The 19,391-nt window shown below is 41.1% G+C and overlaps 1 protein-coding gene across 8 annotated transcripts in view; it reads left to right on the top strand.

The window, feature by feature from the left end:
- Window positions 1-19,391, top strand: part of SMAP1 (small ArfGAP 1) — a 187,920-nt gene that overhangs the window by 157,472 nt on the left and 11,057 nt on the right. The gene's annotated exons all lie outside the window — the stretch shown is intronic.

Here is a 19,391-nt window from a genome sequence, read left to right as displayed (position 1 = left end):
ATCACATTTCAGTTAATTTTCAACACTTAAGAATAACTGTGTATTAATTACAGAATTAAACCAGTCATATTAAGTAGAACAGACAAAAAAACTACTAAGAGGGATAATGTATTAAGTTGTTCATTAACAGTCAGGGCTATGCTGATCAAGTCACCATTTCCCATAGTGTCCGTTTCACTTCAGGAGGTTTCCTTTTTGGTGTTCAGTCAGTTGTCACCGATCAGGGAGAACATATGGTATTTGTCCCTTTGGGACTGGCTTATTTCACTCAGCATGATGTGTTCCAGATTCCTCCATTTTGTTGCAAATGACTAGATTTCGTTGTTTCTTACTGTGGTATAGTATTCTAAAGAGTACATATCCCATAATTTCTTTATCCAGTCTACCGTTGATGGGCATTTATTTACTTGAGTGATAGAGCGCTTCCATCTGCTGGTTCACTCCTTAAATGCTCAGTACTGGAGGGCTGGGCAGGGTCAGAGCCAGGAGTTGGGAACTCAATCCAAGTTTCCCATATGGGTGACAAGGACCTGTTCACTTTAGCTATCACTGTATCTTCCCATAGTCTGTAGATTGCAGGAACTTGGGATAGGAAGCAGATGAGAATCAGTTCTAGGCACTCTAATATGGGAAGCAGATGTTTTAACTGCTGTACAAATACTTACTCCATATAGATAAGATTTATTTATCTGGGCTGGCACTGCAGTTGAATAGGCTAATCCTCCACCAAGCGGTGCCGGCACACAGGGTTCTAGTCCTGGTCAGGGCACCAGATTCTGTCCCAGATGCTCCTCTTCCAGTCCAGCTCTCTGCTGTGGCCCGGGAGTGTAGTGAAGGATGGCCCAAGTGCTTGGGCCATGCACCTGCATGGGAGACCAGGAGAAGCACCTAGCTCCTGGCTTCGGATCAGCGCAGTGTGCTGGCCGCAGCGGCCATTGGAGGGTGAACCAACGGCAAAGGAAGACCTTTCTCTCTGTCTCTCTCTCTCACTGTACACTCTGCTTGTCAAAAAAAAAAAAAAAAGATTTATTTATCTGAAAGGCACAGTTAGAGAGAAGGTGAGACAAACAGAGAAAAAGAGATCTTCCATCTACTAGTTCATTTTCAAATGGCCACAGTGGCCAGAGCTGGGTCATTGAGGTCTTCCTAAGTGCATGGCAGGAGCCCAAGTGCTTGGGCCGTCTTCCACTGCTTTCCCAGGTACATCAGCAGGGTGCTGGATTAGAAGTGGCATGAACCAGTCCCCCATGGGATGCCAGTGTTGCAGGCAGCAGCTTCACTCAATGGACCAATCTTTTGATTACATTTTCCCATAGACTTTTTTTTTTTTTTTTTTGACAGGCAGAGTGGACAGTGAGAGAGAGAGAGAGACAGAGCGAAAGGTCTTCCTTTGCCGTTGGTTCACCCCCCAAAGGCCGCTCCGGCAGCGCGTTGCTGCCGGCGCACTGCGCTGATCCAAAGCCAGGAGCCAGGTGCTTCTCCTGGTCTCCCATGCAGGTGCAGGGCCCAAGGACTTGGGCCATCCTCCACTGTACTCCCTGGCCACAGCAGAGAGCTGGCCTGGAAGAGGGGCAATCGGGACAGAATCTGGCACCCCGACCGGGACTAGAACCAGGTGTGTCGGCGCTGCAAGGTGGAGGATTAGCCTAGTGAGCCGCGGCACCGGTCTCCCATAGACTTTTGATGTACTTTTCTATGTTATCTGGCATGGTGACTAAATAGGCTTTATACAAAGTGTGCTTATTCTGTGTTTATCAACAAATATTATCAGTTCATTTTTTACATTTTTTCCTCCTTCCCAAAGAGTTGGTTTGATAAAAGGTTATTTTAGGTGTGATCTGGGTCTTGGAGTGCTATGGTATTTTTTTCTTTGGAGACAGAGTGACAGCTAAAGGGACAAAAATGAATGGCTGTTAGTTGAAGGGTAAAAGTGAGCTACATATGCTACTTTTCAAAAAAACTGATCTCAGTTCTTATTAAGTAAATTTTTTATTTTAAGAATTAGAGTTAAATATTTTATTCATACTTTAGGAATCTTGTATATCATAGATGTATTACTCTCTAGAGATAAAATTCTTTTATGATGAATGTAGTGAATTAGACATATAAAAAATAACTAATTGTAGAAACAGAGCTTCAGTCCAGGGGCTCTAAATACAATTATGTTGAATTCGAGTTCACGTAATTTCTATATTTTGTTGCATTTGTGGTTAAATGATAGAATAGACTTATTGCCAAAATAAGAAAATATCTTAAACTTTGTTTCTTTGTCTTCATTGCATAATTTTTTTACAGTCTGTGTTTTTATTAATTAATTTGTAATTCAGAAATGTAAAATATAAACTAGCTCTGATTATGCTCCTACAGATCTATTCATTAATTCATCAGATATTTTGTCATCTACTGTATGTGTCTAGGTGCCATTTTAGGCACTGGGGAGACAGCTCTGAAAGAAGATGGTAACAGTCTTTGTCTCCTGAGAGCTTTCATTCTTTCTGGGGAAATAGTGAAAAAAGTTAAGGAAAATATGTTGTAGGTCGTATGTAGTAAGTACCACAGATAAAAGCAAACAAAATGAGTAGTTGTAATTTTTAATAGGGTGGAGAGGGAGGTGTCATTGGAACAAAGACCTGAGGAATGAATATCTGGGTATGTGTGCAGCTGCCTTAAAAGTAGAACAAGTACAAAGCTTAAGCTTATCGGAGGCAGCCTACTTGAAGTCCAGAGACCAGCAAGGGTGACAGTGCAGTTAGAGTGGAATGGTCTGGAAGAGAGTGATGGCAGAGGAATCAGAAGGAAGAGATGAGGAATGGGGGCAGGCTGGTCTAAGGGATTTGCCTTTTACTCTGAGTAACTTGGAAACAGATTGGAGGGATTTGTAAGGAAGTTAAGACTTTAGCTTTGGTATTGAAAGGAGTATTGTGGTTTCTATGCCTAGAATAGATTGTAAGCAGGCAAGGCTGGAAGCAGAACAAGCAGCAAAGGAACCATTGCCATAATACAGGGGAACGAGATTGATGACAGACTAGCTGGTGGCATTGGAGTTTAAGATGTAGTCAGACTGCAGATTTACATTGAAGATAGAACCAACAGAATGTGCTGACCAGTTGAATGTGAGAAATGAGGGAAAGGGAGAATTAAGGATGCCACAAAGTATTTTTAGCCTGAGCAATCAGGAAGGTGAATTTTCCATTTACTTTAACAGGAAAGTCTGCAGGAAGTCTAAATGGAAAATCAAGAATTTTGTTTGGGTCATATTCAGTTTGAAATGCTTTTCAGACCAAAAAAGTCTAATTTTAATAAAAGATCTTAATTAGGCATTTATATGAATTATGAGTCTGGGGAGAGGTCTGCTCTGGGAATGTAAATTTGGAAGTCATCAGCACATAATTTTGTGCACAGTTATGAAGTTGGATGAGTTCACAGAAGGAGTGAATATAAACAGAAGAGAAGAGGTTCAAGTGCTGTCCTGTGACACTGAGATATTTAAAGGTCAGGGAAATAAATGGTTGGAAGTGGGGGTGGCTAAATTGGTAAACAGAATGGAGTGAATGGTGAAGTAGGAGGAAAACCAGTACCATGTGGTCTCTATCTTGTAAGCTAAGTTAGATTAATTTCTGCATCAGTCAAAATATGCTAGGTTATGCTGTGGTCGTGAACACCATGCTCTGTGTCATCTCCACTAATGAACCCAGACTGACAAAGCAGACTCTAGAATAAGAGTAAACTTTTTCTATAAAGGAGCAGAAAGTAAATACTTTATGCTTTGTGGGCCATAAAGTCTCCGTCAAAACTGCTTAGACATAGATAATACATAAATGAATTGGCATTGTGTTCCTATAAAACTTCATTTACCAAAAAGATGGCCAAATTTGGCCATGGGCCATAATGTGCTGGTCCCTGATTTCGAACAGTGACATTATGACAGAGAAAATGGCAAATCACATGTCATGTTTGGTTGTGTTTTTGAAGTTGTGTCTCATTTCTACTCATGTCATTGGTTGCATTGTCATGTGGTCGTGCTTTCGTTCTTCAGGAGCATATATGATCTGTTCAGAAGGAGATTCACCAAATTCTTGGGAACATTAACACAAAGTGAGAAAGAAAGAGTTTCAGAGAGAGCACAGTAAACAGTTGTGTCAGATGCTTCTGACTGATCAAATATGAAGATTGTGGATTAATGATTGGATTTAGCTGCAGAAGTGACAAGAGTAACTTTGGGATGGTAGAAGTGGAACATGATTGATGTGGGTTCAAGAAAGAATTGGAAGAATAGAGTAAATATATACAGCTGTTTAGGGGAGTTTTGCTATAAAGAGAAATGGAATCTAAACTATGGGAAAATGAGGCAGGAAAGGATTTTTTAAAGGGTAACATTATAAGGTGTTTACTTTAGGAATGAACTACTGAACAGGCAAATATGATAATTCAGGATGGAAAATTTGCTGTAGGAATGTCCTCAAATATCCATAAGAGGGTGGGAATCTAGTGACCAAATTAGATGATGGTCATTTCAGACACACAGATACTGCTGCAATAATGCTACATAATGAGTAACTCCCAGATCTGAACAGCTTACAACAATGAATATTTATTTCTCTTACTCTCAGGTCTGTGGTTCATGTAGGACAGCTCTGCTGCCTCATTTGGTGTGTCTTTTGCATTCTAGATTATTGCACGGCACTGTTTATCAACCATTTCACCACCAACACATGCTGTGTATCCATTTTTCAAGTTCTTATAAATGGTTCCTTGACTTCTATCCCACCCTGTCTCAAAGTCATACAAGAGATTTTAGGGTTTGAGTATGCAGCCCTCCTTATCTGGTGTGTGTTCTGTAATAGTCAACCATTGCTGCCTATGCCACATAGCAAACAACTTCAAAATCTCAGAGGTTCAACAGCTAACATTTATTTAGACAGTTGGAGAGTTTCAGGAAACAGTGTCTACAGAGGAGAACCAAGGTTCATTTAGGGCAAGAAGGTGAAGTAAATGTTTTGAGGTGTTAAGGATATATAGGAGATTTTGCAGATGACTTAGTGGATTTTAGGTCATACAGAAGTGTTCCAGAGGTGGGGGAGGTTGGAGACATGGGCTGACAAAGAGGGATGTCTTGCTGGTAGCGTTTGAGCAGTTTCCTAAACTCTTCTAAAAAATTTTCAAACTTTTTTTTAAAGCTGTATTAAGCATGAGATTTAATGAGTTCATGTAAGTCCAGGACACTACAGAAGTCAAAGATCATTTTCAGCTCAAGATTAGCTGTTAGTAGCTACAGCAGGCCCCAGATAATTACCTGGAGCATGCCACTGTCCCAAAATGGGGCTCTGGTTTATAACTACAAATGAAAACACTGTGGGGATTTGCAAGAAGGTGCCTTAATATCATTTTTTAGAATTCTGATATTCTCTTTAAATGAATGTTGGTGAGCCCATGGTCTTTTTTTTTTTTTTTTTTTTCCATCCTGGTAACACAAATTACACATCTATTCTTAAGTTCACCTTTCCTGACCTACTTACTGCCCATCCAAAGGTCACAATAATACATTTTTTTCTGAAAAGAGACAAATATAAAATGTTTCACTTTGCAAGCCATATGGTCTCTGCTGGAACTACTCAACTCCCAGTATTGAATGCACACAGCCATAACAATTATGTGAGTCAGTGTGGCTATGTTCCACAAAACTTAAAAACAAGTGTGGGCTGAGGTTTGCTGACCCCTGCTTTATGTTCCTCTTCTTACATGCAAGAGCTGCTGCATATTTAGCTTTTACTTGATGTTTGAAACCTATTGAAATTATTTATTTTAGTGCTTTACTCTCTCATACCAAAAGTAGTGTGATATACTTGGTTATTACCTATTTTTAGTCTTATATATTACTGAGGTCTATGGTCCCCTCTTGACTAAAGTGCCATACCTAACAATCTCTGAGGGCACCAGACTTCACTCAGTCACATCTAAATTTGAATATGTACCTCCTATGTAAAGAGAATTAAAACCAGCTTCTAGTGTGTTTGTTGGAGTGGTCTTCAAGTGTGCTTATCTAGGTAGCTATTTTAGGGCTGTGAATAATACTGCCATTTGGATATTTATAACATGATTCACAGACCATACAAAGTTATCAACTTAAAAATCAGCCTACTGTAGATTTATTGAGTTTTGAGTCCTGCCTATGGTTGCCTTGGCAGAGCCAGACCAAATGATTTTGTGGGCCTTGTATGGCCCATGGTCACAACCTGCATCTGTTCCTTGCTGATTGTTAGTTTTGATACTGATAAAAACTGATGGACTGCTTAACAGTTGGTTGGTGTCTATTTCCCAGACTAATATTTCCATTCAGTGGTCTTTTGGGGATAAGGTTGGGGGAGACTTCCTCTGAAAATTAAATCTTCAGGTGTGAGCACATGCTTTATGCCTAAGGATTGAAAGGAAACACAGATTGCTGGTGTTAAACTTGACTTCAGAGGTTTCACTTCAATTTCCCAGGAATGATTCCTGCAGGGCTTCTGCTTTGTGGCCATCTGTGTGCTGCATGCACACTGCAGGGCAGCCTTTTCCTTGCAAGGAGGCATTGGCCCAGAGTTGTGTGCCAGGTCTGAGACAGACTGCCAAGTGTGCCTGAGAAGCCAAGTGCTCTAACCGTTTTACAAATTTAACTTGAAACCTGAAATTATTTAAAATACTGTAGAGAGAAATAGTTAGAGATTCCCTCAGTTATTTCTTAATTGAAATGATCAAAGGAATACATAATTTGGGGAAAGTTTGTGAGAAAGTTTGCAAATTTTAGTTTCTTCATTTATAAAGTCTTTAGCTTACCAAAATGGGCAAGACAATGCTGGTGAAATGTATTTATCAGTATATAATGCATTTCTTTATTAGCAACATATACTCCTGTTTAATATATTAATAATAATACATTACCCTTTAAATATTTTGTTTCAAGAAAGGTTTTCTGGGTAGACATTAACCCAAGGATAAAACACCCACAGAAAGTATTCTCTTTACCTTTAAAGCAGCAAATTTCTACAGACAAGTTTCTAAACATTTCTCAAAGTTCATATGCTGTAAAATGAAACAAATTTGGGAATGAGCTGAGTAAAAGAATGCCAGACTTAGCTAAGCAGCAGTGGGCCTAGAAAGCCACTAGAGTCCTATGAGCTATGTAATCCACTAGATATGGAGAATGTTTATGTAGTTACGAGCACATTCCCCTTTTCTGGGGAAGATATGAAGGGTAGAAGAGGGTCCAAGGGCATTTTTTAGTCTGTTCGGTTTTCCAGACATGATTTAAAAAACCTGGTAATGGCATGCTTTGCTTCTGCTCAGAAGACTGTTTGATGAGCTGTCATAACCTTTTCAAAAAGCACATCTTAGGAATTGTTTTCATTTTGGTGTAATCATACCTGTGTGGAAAAGGAAATACAAAACAAGAATATATTGGTATAAGAGAACTGGCAATGGGCAGATCCTTGCCAGTGGTCCTGAGTCCATGCTAGGATAGTTGGAGAACTGGCACCAGAAGTGATGGAGAAGGGGGCTCCACTGCAAAACTTTCAAGGGAATAGGAAGGAACAGCTTCTTGGTAGTGCTGAAACAGCATAGAACTGCTTAACATTGTGCTGATGGACTGGGTAGCAAAAAGAAAATAATTAGGGCAGGCATTTGGGTGCAGTGGGTTAAGCTGCTGCATGGGACACCAGTATCCTGTATTATCAGCAGATATAAAATAGTCATTTATTCTCTCCTCCTCTCTCTCTCTCAATCTCAGTGCCTTTCAAATAAATAAATAAATCTTAATAAAAACCAAAAAAGAAAACCTAGATGTTTAAAGAAGTGAAAATGCATCATAAATGAGGCTACTTCTGGCCTAAAAATGGCTGAGCCACAAGGATATTTAATTCTCAGTGAGGAATTTGGAGGCACAGTGTTTGGGACTTGCAGTTGTTGGAACACTGAGGTCAGGGAGACAAGTTCCTCTTTGCTTCTTCCCATGTCATCATGGCACTGACTGGGATCTGTAGAATTGTGCCCTCATGGCAACAAATGTATGGTTGGGGCGGCTCTTAGCTTCCCATTCTTATAGGACCATATCCAAAGGGTGGTTTTTCCTTCATCAGTTTCTCAGAAAGGGAAATTTTTCTCCAAAAAACTCCTCAAGAGAATTCCCAGGGTGCCTGTGATCAGAATTAGATCGCATGACTTCACTCTTGCTGCAAGAGTGTCAGGAAAATGAACAGTAGTCCTGCTGTATCTGATGGTGCTATGTCTCAAGACCCTCCAGTGGATGCTTAAACCTTAGATGGTACCAGATCCCCCTATACCATCTTGTTTTTTTATTTATGTGCATCATACTTATGATAAAATTGTTTATCAATTAGGCATAGTAAGAAATTAACAGTAGCTAATGATAAAACTGAACAGTTATAATGATACTGTAATAAGGGTTATTTAAAAGTTTGAAATTGTTTATTTCTTTAATTTTCCATTTAATCTTTTCAGAACATGGTTGACTATAAGCTACTACAACCATGGAAAATGAAACTGGATAAAGGGGGACCTCTGTATTCAACCTTTACAATGGCGATAGGCTTTGCCATTAAGAAGTACCCAGATAGGGGCAGGCATTGGAGTATTGCAGGTAATGCCATGGCCTGTGATGCCAGCATCCCACATGGGCACTGGTTCATGTCCCAGCTGCTCCATGTTCCATCTAGCTCGCTGCTGATGGCTTGGGAAAGCAGTGGAAGATAGCCGCAGTGTTTAGGTCCTTGCTACCCACACAGGAGACCTGGAGGAAGCTCCTGGCTCCTGGCTTTGGCCTGCTCATCCCTTGCCATTGCAGCCATCTGTGAAGTGAACTCGTGGATGGAAGACTGTCACTCTCCTTGTACAGCAGAAAGGTAGCATAGTAGGGCTTTGGTAAAGGAGGAACAAACAGAGCAACACCGTTAAGATCATCTTTTAAGGCCATGTCATTTAGCATTAGCCTGAATATTACCTATATAGCAATAAGAAAAATTAAAAGAGGGTAACAGCTCCAAATAACTGTCAAAAGAAACTGTCAAGAAAATGAAAAATTTGAAAATAACTAAAGCTTGAAAACTTTAATATACTTCAGCTGGATACAAAGTAAGGTACGTGAGGTTTATTTCATGAATCAAGTCATGTGATTTTAATACGGAAGACTTCCAAATACTATTTTTACTAAGGGTGGACCTTAATTTTTTTATATCAAGTGTAATTTTCAAAGAAATTTTTATTTCTCGTTTGAAAAGCAGAGAGAAAGAGACAAGAGAGACAGAGATCTTCTATTTGCTATTCACTACTTATATCCTGGCAACAGCTGGGGTTGGGCCAGGGATCCTGGAATTCAAGCTCAGTTTCCCATGTGGATAGCAGGGACTCAACTTCTTGAGCCATCACTGGCTGCCTTCCAGGGTGCTCATTAGAAGGAATCTGGAATTTTGGAAGCAGACGGACAGCCCATGTCCCAAATAGAATCTTTTTTTTTTTTGAAAGAGAGACAGAGATAAAGGTATTCCTTTCGTTGGTTCACTCCCCTAATGGCCGCCATGGCTGGCGCTGCGCCGATCCGAAGCCAGGAGCCAGGTGCCTCCTCCTGGTGTCCCATGCAGGTGCAGGGGCCTAAGCACTTGGGCCATCCTCCACTGCCCTCCCTGGCCACAGCAGAGAACTGGACTGGAAGAGGAGCAACCGGGATTAGTACCCGGCGCCCCAACTGGGACTAGAACCCGAGGTACCAGCGCCACAGGTGGAGGATTAGCCAAGTGAGCCATGGTGCCGACCCCAAATAGAGTCTTAACATCTGTGCCCAATACCCTCCCTTAAAAGGTTTGTTAAGTGGAAAATAAAGAGTTTGTGGAGCAATATGAAGATTTAAAAGACTTTAAGGGTTTTGCCATTAAGGAGAGCAGTACAGAATCTATTGGAAGCAGCCTTCTTTAATCAGAGTTATTTCTACTTTAATTCCATTCCTGTTTATGATGATGCCTCAGTAGTCACCAGTGAAGAATTAGACTTGGCAGATTTCATTGTAGCCAGAGTGTACTCCAGGCTGAATGTTCACACTCAGTCAGAAATGGTAATGAAGAACATAACATCCATTAACTTTTCACATTTTTATCTGTCTTAAACTAGATTAGTAATCCATAACATCTTATATTGCTCTTTGACTTTATTATTTGTGCAAAGAGATTATGACCAGCTAATGCTTCTGACATTCAAGTAAAAGATGAATTCAATTAATATTCATTGAACACCAGCAGAGTTCATAGAACTGATATAAATACCAAACAGTGCATCTCTGTGTGTTTACAGTCATATGATTGGGGGATGGAGTTGTAGTCTGGGAACTAGAAAATGAAATTATCCCTGAGGGAGGAAGGATAATTCGCTAAGAGAATTGGTTATGAGAATTCAGTTTTAGATCTGGATCAATGTTAAAAATTCTAAATTTTATTTCCTTAATTCGAAGGTTAGTTATTCTTATTACTATTAGAGGAAGAACAAATAAGGTTACTTGGTACTATGGAAATTTATTTCAAGCAAAAATCTAATGATTTATGGAGATCACAGTTGGAGAAACTAAGCAACTACCCAGATCCATGTAGCTATTAGTACCTTATCTCTGTAGGGCATTTATGATTTAAAACATCTTTGCTTCTTATCATTGAGCAGACAGCTGTGGAGTACCTGTCAGGTGTGTGTTAGAGCACATGAAATAGATCACAGGAGGGTGAGAATATGTGACTCCAGCCAGCAGGGTGGAGAAGACTGACCTGTTGTGATCATGGTAGTGCGGTGGCAACAGTGCTGCACTAGCATGCGGAAGGAGTGATTTGGGAGACACTTCTGATTTAGAGAGAGGATATAATTTTCTCTGTAATCCGTGAACTGGAGAGAGGAAGCCCTAGTGTAGGGATTCCAATTAGAAAGCAGTTATCATATCATAGTCAAATGATCATGTGGAAACCACGGCTTTGAAAACAGAGCTTTCAAGAAGAGCCAGTCAAGGCTATCAGCAGCAACAGTGGGACGATCTTTCAGACAGGCTCTTGACTCTTGAGAGATTTTAAAGGAGGAAGCTAGGGCTTAGTGTCCACCAGGCAAGAAATGGAAAGAGATTTGTAACCAGAAGATTACAAGTACTTTACAAAAGTAGTATCATCACACTTTTCCTCCAACAAAAGTAAGATGACTTACTATTTTTTAAATTTTTATTTGAGAGTGGGAGCAAGCAAGTGTTCTAGTCTTACTCTCCAAATGCCTGTATTGGACAGAACCATTGTGGACCAAAGCTGGGAGCTGAGAATTCAATCCAGGTCTTCCACATGAGTGGCTAGGACCCAGTTAATTAGTTCATTGAGCCATCACCTGCTGCCTTTGGGTGTCTGCAAGAGTAGGAAAGCTGAAATTTAGAACCAGAGCCAGATATCCAACTCTGATATGGAATGTGTGCATCTTTAGTAGTTAAGAGCAGTAGTTAACACCTGCCCCCAAAATAGCTATTAATTGTTTTCTTTCATGGTTCTGATGTCATCAGCAAACTTTTACATAATCTGTGTTTGGAGAGCAGTTTGGTTTTTTTTTGTTTTTGTTTTTGTTTTTGACAGGCAGAGTGGACAGTGAGAGAGAGAGACAGAGAGAAAGGTCTTCCTTTGCTGTTGGTTCACCCTCCAATGGCCACCGTGGCCAGCACACTGCAGTCGGCACACCGCGCTGATCCAATGGCAGGAGCCAGGTACTTCTCCTGGTCTCCCATGGGGTGCAGGGCCCAAGCACCTGGGCCATCCTCCACTGCACTCCCGGGCCACAGCAGAGAGCTGGCCTGGAAGAGGGGCAATCGGGACAGAATCCGGCACCCTGACCGGGACTAGAACCTTGTGTGCCGGCGCCGCAAGGCGGAGGATTAGCCTAGTGAGCCGCGGCGCCGGCCCTGGAGAGCATTTCAATTCACCAGTCACTTACTGAGCATTTACTTTGTGCCAGACATTAAAGAGGCAGCCGTAGTATTTCTCCCTGGTGACAGAGCATGAGGAATTGGATGGGGACTTTAGGCCATAACCTTTGTGCCAATGGGGAGTAACATGCCTATAGCCTTCTGTGGTGTGCTTGTCCATTCTTAAGTACATTCCAAGGCCGGTGCCACGGCTCAATAGGCTAATCCTCTGCCTGCGGCACTGGCACACCAGGTTCTAGTTCCGGTTGGGGCACCGGATTCTGTCCTGGTTGCCGCTCTTCCAGGCCAGCTCTCTGCTGTGGCCCGGGAAGACAGTGGAGGATGGCTCAAGTCCTTGGGCCCTGCACCCGCATGGGAGACCAGGAGAAGCAGCTGGCTCTTGGCTTCGGATCAGTGCGGTGCGCTGGCCACAGTGGCCATTGGGGCGTGAACCAACGGAAAAGGAAGACCTTTCTCTCTCTCTCTCACTGTCCACTCTGCCTGTCAACAAACAAACAAACAAAAAACCATAAGTACGTTCCAGATGCCATAGCTGAAAAGGATAAGGCATGTGGAAAGGCTGCCACTTTGTCACCTCTTGGGTTAGAAAGAACATTTGGGAGGTAGAGTTAGTCAGTAGGCCTCATTTACCAGATGTGGGTTCTATAGCCTGCAGTGGAGGTGGAGCTGAACCTTGTGGGTGCCAGAGTCATTCATTGCCTCAGAAGTGAGCTTGTGCCAAGTACAATGCCTGAGCTGGTAATAAGATCAGACCCTGCACTCCTACCATCAAGAAGTTTGTTTTTAGGAGATGATATGTTGATGGCTATGGATGTTTTTTTTTGTTTGTTTTGTTTTTTGTTTTTTTTTTTTGTTTGTTTGTTTGTTTTGTTTTTTTTTTTTGACAAGCAGAGTGGACAGAGAGAGAGACAGAGAGAAAGGTCTTCCTTTGCCGTTGGTTCACCCCCCAAAGGCCGCTCCGGCAGCGCGCTGCGGCCGGCGCACCGCGCTGATCCAAAGCCAGGAGCCAGGTGCTTCTCCTGGTCTCCCATGCGGGTGCAGGGCCCAAGGACTTGGGCCATCCTCCACTGCACTCCCAGGCCACAGCAGAGAGCTGGACAGGAAGAGGAACGACTGGGACAGAATCCGGCGCCCCGACTGAGACTAGAACTTAGTGTGCCGGCCCCACAGGTGGAGGATTAGCCTATTGAGCCACGGCGCCGGCCCTATGGATGCCATTTTAACCCTAGCTCAGGAAGAAGTGCCTGTTTCTGCCTTGGGGCACCAGGAAATTTTCTCAAACTGATTATAGCATTTGAGTTTTCCAGATGTACTGGTTTGTAACCTGTATTGAAATCCTAGGCTTATTGTACAGATACTTTTGAGGTGATGTGAAGATTTATATACTTTATATAAAGCATAGATTAGAGTATCCAAACATAGACCTTAAATGAATATTAGTGTTGAAACATGTTATTAAATATGGAATGTTAAATTCTTCTTTCTTTTACATTTGTAAATTCCATTCAAAGGTACTTGGAATGGATGAAGAGAAAGATACTAAATATTGTTTAAAATACTTTGTTTACCTTGTATTCTTTCGGATTATTGACATTAGGTGAGTCTTGGCTTAGCCATAGTTAATAGAACAATGAGCCTCACTCATTGTATTAAGGATTTGTGCATGAGAGAGACTGGCCTTCAAGACTGTCACATTTGAAATGTTTCCTTCTTTCTAAGCACTGGTCTCAGTGTCATCACTGTCATGCCAGTAAATGCATGCTCGGCATGCCTTATGTTCACGTAAGCTGTAGAACTGATTAAACAACTTTTTCTGTAGCTCAGAACATTTTAACCTTTCTTGTCAATTCTGGTATGTGTGCAATTTAAAACACTCATCTTCCTGTTCAGTTCACAAGTAAGCAGTAGCTTGAAATTTTAAGGTCATGTAGAGAGAAAATAGTTACCCAAAAGCTGCTAACTGTAGGTTTGATGCCCTGTCTTTAAGTTTGAAATCTCTTATCAATTTTACTGCATTGTCCTAATTTCTTGTTTGCCTATTGCCTTTTTAAGGCATCTTTTGTGCTTCATTATCGTTCTTTATGATGAGGTCCCCAGCTAAATGTCTTCTATTTGCCTTAGGCTTTTCTTGTACTCCAGATTTCCCATTATTTTTTTTGTTCACCAACTACGGTTTCTGCATACTGATTAAAGGGGACTACTGCTTCCTCTTGCTGCTGCTGGCTGCTCCCACCAGTTTTCTGTAGCTGAGCAAGGAATACACGCAGTAAGGTGTATGTGTGTGGTGAATTCTGATTAGGTGATTGCCTAGGCATCCCCTTATCTCATAGAAGGTATTGTGTAGTGGACCTGAGGTTCCCTTTGCCCTGAAAGAGGAAGTTTGCATTTGTGTGTGTGTGTGTGCACGTGTGTGCATGCACACACAAAATTCACCATGCTGTGCTCTTGCTGGGCCTTTGATCAGAAGGATGCATTTGTACTTTGGAAATTTATATTCAATAAATAAAAGTTAAAAAAAAAAGGATGTATTTAACTTCCAGTGATTTGTGAATACTCTTCCTTGCTCAAGGGCTGATTATATCCCACAGATACTTCCCTCAGCTATTTGTTCATTGGTGACCATGTCCACCAGTTTCTCTGTATAAATGGAGAAGATATTGGCTTGGTACCAAGGACATTGGGGTTCGGAGATGATGAGGAAGTGTTTGAGACATAGGATAGTTTTTGTACCATCATGTCACTGCTTCTCAAATTCATTACAAATAACTTTTTTGAAAGTTGGCTTTTTAATTTTTATAATTTTTCCTTTATAATTAGGTATAATTGTAATTATGTGACTTTTAATGTAATGTGGTTTAGAAAGCATTAGTTTAGGGATCAGAAGACTCCATTGTTGTACAAGTTTGCTACTTAACCAGGTGAGTGACACTGAGAAAGTCTTATTCTTACAGTGTCCAACTTTCTGTAACAGGAGACAATGCAAGGAAATGCCTGGCTCATCTTTCATTAGAATCAAAAATAATAACTGGCAAATGTTTTTTTAAAAATATCTATGATAAATATGATGTTTATAAATGATGGTAATGATTGCAAGTCTTTAATTGTCCTTGTTTTAATTTATTTACTTGAATGGCAGAGTTACAGAGAGATCTTCCATCCACTTCTCTGTGCTCCAGATGGTTGCAACTGCCAGAGCTGGGTCAAGCTGAGGCCAGGAGCTTCATCCAGATCTCCCATATTGATGGGGGGGGGGCCCAAACGCCTGGGCCATCTTCTGCTGCTTTTCTCAAGCCATTAGGAAGCTGCATTGGAAGTGGAGTAACCAGGACACAAACCAGTGCCCATATGGGATGTCAGTGTTGCAGGTGATGGCTTTATGTCTGTGCCACAATGCCAGCCCCACTTGTCCTAATTTTTAAATACTATAAATTAAAAATACAACAGCCTTCAAAATAAATTGGGGAAAAAAACCTTTTTAAAGAATGTGGTTTAGGGGCCAGCACTGTGGCATAGCTGGTAAAACTGCCACATACAGTGCCAGCATCCCATATGGGCACCAGTTCAAGTCCCAGCTTTTCCACTTCTGAGCCAGCTCTCTGCTATGGCCTGGGAAAGCAGTAGAAGATGGCCCAAGTCCTCAGGCCCCTGTACTCCTAGCTTTGGATTGGCCCAGTTCTGGCTGTTGCGACCATTTGGGGAGTGAACCAGCAGATGGAAGATTCTCACTCTCCCCCTCTCCCTCTCCCCCTCTTCTCCTCTCCCCCTCTCCCCCTCCTCCCCCCCGCTCTGTCTGTCTCTCTCTGCCTTTCAAGTAAATAAATCTTTTTTTTTAAATAAAAAAAATGTGGTTTAGCAATCCAAAAGTATTAGGGAAATTAGCAAGCATCGAAACTTAGTGGGAATTTGTTATTTAGTCATTTTCCAAGATTTAGAAGTTTTCATTTAGGTTAAGAATTTATTTCTCAATAATTCTGTCAATGCATAGCTTTTGTAGTACAGTATCCATTGGAGCAAAATCCAGCATCCATCATTAAAGGATCATGTGGAGAGAAGAAGGAGGTAGAGAAAAAAGAAGAGCAAGTACATTGTATTTATGTGGAAACAATTACCTGTGTTCATTGCAAAGGAGTGTGCATAGAGAGAAACTTTGGTTGGGCCTGAGAGAAACTTTAATCTTTTTGGAGGTATGAGAAAATTTTTATCAGTCAATAGAAAATAGTGCCAACCTTGCCACAAAATGTAGCTGTCACTAAGCAGATACTTCCTTTGTCTCCTTCTAATGGATTCCTAAGTCAGCTTACCCTATGGGTTGACTTTCAGGACAGCTCCATTAACCATGGTAAGCAGTTACAAAGAGCCTAGAATTGCTGGTTTTCTGGAATGCCCAAGATTTCAAGAGGCCAGTTTTAAAATATTAACATAAAAAAAACAATGAAAAAATGAACCTTATTACAGTGTAGTGACAGAAACAGAAATCAGATTAGCTTGTAGTGAAGGGAGCTGAAGTACACAGACTATATTAAAGAATATGGATAGTCACTGTTCTGGTTTTGCATTGCTGAAAATCTTGAAACTGCCTATGAATCACGAATTAATAGATTGTTATAGGCCATTTAATATCACTGCTCACAGATGCATAAATTTTGCTATATAAAGAAAACTATTTTTATGTGATCCTATATAAGTTATCTTTTAAGTTGTGCTAAAGCAGGCAAGGCAAGTATGTGGTGCAGTGGTTAAGTTGCTTGAGTGTCTGGCTTGAGTCCCAGCTTTGCTTCTGATCCATCTTCTGCTAATATGCACTATAGAAGGTAGTAAGTGGTAGTCCCTGCCAACTTTCTGAGAGACCTGGATTGAATTCTTAGCCTCTGGCTCAGCCCTGGCCATTGCAGGCATTTGAGAAATGAACCAGCAGAGATCGCTCTAGCTGTTTGTGGATGTCTGTGTGTCTGTTTCAGTTTCAAATAATATGAAAATAAATAAATTTTGATAAAATACACATGAAATTTACTATCCCATATGGGCACTGAGTAGATTCTCAGCTTCCACTTCTGATCCAGCTTCCTGCTAATGTGCCTGGGAAAGCGATGGAAAATAGCCCAGGTACTTGGGCCCTTGCAGCCACATGGGAGACCTGGCAGAAGCTCTTGGCTCCTGGCTTCAGTCTGATCCAGCTCTGACCATTGCAGCCCTTTAGGGAGTGATGGAAGCCCTATCTCTGTCTCCCCTCCTCTCTCTCTAACTCTACCTTTCAAGTCAAAAATAAAAAAATGAAAAAAATCGTGTTTCTCATATTTTGTAATTGATAGTTGTCTCATTTAAAAATTCTTTGTTATTAACTATAATAATATATGCATTTTTTACATTTTAGTTATCAGTGGTGCTTGACATATACGTGTGTGTGCATGTGTATGTATATGTATGTATAAAACATATGTAATATATATACATATGTAGTAAATGTATTTTACAATCTTGATATGATTTACCTGAAAAAAACTCGAAAAATACTTGATATCTTTCAAATTAACCTAAATTGGTTTTTACACAATATGAATTAATAGAACATTTTTATTGTAACCCATTTATTCATTGATATTAATAATTTGTAATTCACTGGGACTTAAACAGGAAAATTAAAGATTCTAATTTCTGTAGTTCTACTTGGAAAAAGAGATGAAACACATGCGTTTCTGTGGGTTGTGGTGAACATACACAGTAGGTGGTAGACTTTCCATTAAATTTGTCAAATATTTGAGTATCTACTTTGTGCAAACCATCTCAGGTGATTGATTTACCTTTGAGGAGGGTATGGTCTATCAAAAAGATCAAATGAGACTATAAATTGTTAAAAGACTGATGTAAATCCCAAGAGATTGAAATTGTGATGCTCTGAACTGTTATTTGGTTGTGGCCAAAGAAAACTGAACTGTGTAAGAGCCATGCTTGTAGACTCTCCCCGATTGCACTCACTCCAGATTGTACTCCTTACCCTGGTAAATTAGTGTCTAACATAAAGAGGAGATACAAAATACTTCTAATTGTTTTTAAAGTAATATTAGTTATTTTGAAAGTTTAAGCAGGAATCTGTCAGAGTCCCTTTCCCTTTACAGCTCAGTGGCTTAGTACTGCATCATCAAAAGGTGCCTGTGCCTGAATAAAGGACGTAAGGTGTGCACCTTTGGCCTAGCATATGTGGCTTGGTTAAAACACCCAAGTCCCATATTGGGGCGACTAAGTTCAGTTCCTGACCCTAGCTGCTGACTCCAGCCTACTGCCAGTGCAGACCCTGGGAGGCATGGTGATTGTTCAAATAATTTTGTTCCTACCACTGATATCAAAGACCTGGATTGAGTTTGCAACCTCCTGTCTCCAGCCACTGCAGGCATTTGGGGAGTGGACTAGCATATAGGAGCTGTCTCTCTGCCTAATGAACTAAAAAACAAGAAATTTCAGAGTTTTATATATGTTTCTTATAGAATTAATATAAATTATAAATTGCGTGCTTTCTTTTTTCTTTATTATGAATTGCAACATTTCAAACATTTTAAATCATTGAAAGTTATTTCCAGGGAAGTACAAATGATAAGAAGTGGGGCCAGTGTTGTAGCATGGTGGGTAAGCCGCTGTCTGTGACACCAGCATCCCATGCCAGAGTGCCAGTTCAAGTCCTAGTTGTTATGCTTCTGATCCAACTCCCTGCTAACGAACTTGGGAAAGCAGCAGCAGTTGACCCAATTACTTGGACCTCTGCCACCATGTGGGAGACCCAATTGGAGTTCCAGGCTCCTTACTTCGACCTGACCCAGCCTTGGCTGTGGCAGCCGTTTGGGGAGTGAAATAGCAGATGGAGGATACCTCTTCCTTCTCCCCACTCCAAAATGAATAAATCTTAAAAAAAAAAAAAAAGTTGGGGGGCAGGGGGAGTGTTGTGGCATAGCAAAAAAGCCACTACCTGTGATGCCAGCATCCTGTATTTGTTCCGGTTCGTGTCCCAGGTACTCTGCTTCTGATCCAGCTCTCTGCTAATGGCCTGGAAAAAGCAGTGAAAGATGGCCAAGTACTTGGGACCCTGCCACAAACATGGGAGACCTGGAAGAAGCTCCTAGCTCCTGGCTCCTGGCTTTGGCCTGGCACAGGGCTGGCCATTGTGGCTATCTGTCTCGTCTCTTCTCATCTCGTCTCTTCTCTTTCCCCGCCTCGCCTCGCCTCGCCTCGCCTCGCTTCTCCCCTCCCTCCCTCCCTCCCTCCCTCTCCCTCTCTCTCTCTCTCTGTAACTCTTTCAAATAAATAAATCTTTAACCAAAAAAAGATATGAAGTGATATCACAAACTCATACATGCATTTAGGTTGCATTATTTATAGAAGCCTGGTATCAAATTCCATTTTAGCCACTTATCTCAAAAGCTGTGTC

The sequence above is a fragment of the Oryctolagus cuniculus genome, chromosome 5, assembly GCF_051225735.1.
Source record: "Oryctolagus cuniculus isolate XC-2025 breed Fujian yellow rabbit chromosome 5, ASM5122573v1, whole genome shotgun sequence".
Lineage (NCBI taxonomy): Eukaryota > Metazoa > Chordata > Mammalia > Lagomorpha > Leporidae > Oryctolagus > Oryctolagus cuniculus.
This window is presented reverse-complemented; position numbering and strand designations above follow the sequence as displayed.